General features: G+C 38.6%; 1 long non-coding RNA gene across 1 annotated transcript; it reads right to left on the bottom strand.

Annotated features, from left to right (window-relative positions):
- Positions 1-63: 63 nt before the first annotated feature.
- LOC121814451 lies at positions 64-1,366 on the bottom strand. The gene is made up of 2 exons (XR_006054366.1): positions 204-1,366; positions 64-94 (listed from the first exon to the last, which is right to left on the bottom strand). It is a non-coding gene; the product is annotated as an uncharacterized LOC121814451 (long non-coding RNA).
- Positions 1,367-1,372: the final 6 nt, after the last annotated feature.

The following is a 1,372-nucleotide window of genomic DNA, read 5'->3' as shown; positions in this document are numbered from 1 at the left end:
TGCAAATTGTCTACAAAGACAATCTAACTTCTCAGCAGAAAGTACAAAAATTATTCTAGTTACCGATGTCACAGTCGGAGACTGGGTGATATTTCTGTGAAAAAAATAGAAAGAGTTTGTTGAAATGTTGAGATGAATGAGTTCATTTCAGTGTCATGCGATTAGCATTACATTTTGCAAAAGAATGACTGGAGTCAACTTACTCTGGCTGTTTTTTGCAGAGTTGCCTCAGAAAGGTCAAAGCACTAATTATAAAGATCAGGAAACACACGCAAGGTACAATAATTGTAGCAATATGGATTTCCAATGTATCCACAGCTTCCTCTGTAAAATAGTAAAGGAACTCATTTGACTGCAGTTTTAATACTCAGTTAATTTCACTTAAATGTAAAAGCAAAAGACTTCTGGCTCTTATAAAATGTGACTTATTGTAATTGTGCGTCATGTCAAAGTTTGAAGCTTGGGAGCTTTGCATTTAAGAAGTACTCATGTACCCACAGTGTCTCTGCTCTGTATACAAACAGGAAAGCAAAGCCACTGTAACCAAAGGTGTTCAGGTGTACATATAGAGGTAGACGAGTATATTAAGGGAAACTCAACTCTCCCCAGCCTGCTCTGAAAGCTTAACTTTTGATAATCACATGGAATATGTTTTAGATAGACTTATCTTTGATACCAAAGAAACAAAGAGAAAGAGAGAGAGAGAGAGGACGTGAGAGATAAGCTCTATGTATGGAAAGTCCCATTGTTTCCAGCCTGTTCCTGTTTATGGGGCCTACCCATCCCCACATTCAGTTATGATAAATGTGTGACAGTAATATTTTGTTTGGTTTTTGTAATCTGAAAACTTCAAAAGTTGATAAACTAACCTGTAATGACGAGCTCCCATTTCTGTTCAAAGACTCCAAAGTCTGTGGTAGTTTCACAAGTGTAGTTTCCTGTGTGACTTTTCTGGGCTCTCTCTATGATTAGTGCATACAATTGGCTTTCCGATGTGGACATATTTAGATTCAGGGGGGCAGCTGCAGGAAACGTCCTAATTCTGCTGTCTGAGGTTTTCTGATTACTGCTTAAGGTGACAGAGCTGCTGTTTGAGGTTTTCCATGGCCTGAAACTAAAAAGACAAGTCCCATTCCTTCTCCATGTTAGTTGAACGAGGTCACTGATTGACTTATTGCTACAGTGCAGGGTCACTGTGCTCCCAACCATCCAGGAAGTGCTGATACCTTCTGAAGGGGATAAAAAAAATAAACACTGTGGAAATAAAGACTGCATCCACAAAATTTTGTCCTGGAGTTAAGCTGCACTGACTGAACTAAACAAGCAAGTTTGCTAACAATAAGCCACAACATCCTCCAAAATGTCTTTTTTT

The sequence above is a fragment of the Haplochromis burtoni genome, unplaced genomic scaffold (assembly GCF_018398535.1).
Source record: "Haplochromis burtoni strain Fernald_Lab_line unplaced genomic scaffold, NCSU_Asbu1 Contig_48, whole genome shotgun sequence".
Lineage (NCBI taxonomy): Eukaryota > Metazoa > Chordata > Actinopteri > Cichliformes > Cichlidae > Haplochromis > Haplochromis burtoni.
The sequence above is the reverse complement of the archived record's forward strand: the minus strand, read 5'-3'. Positions and strand labels throughout refer to the sequence as shown.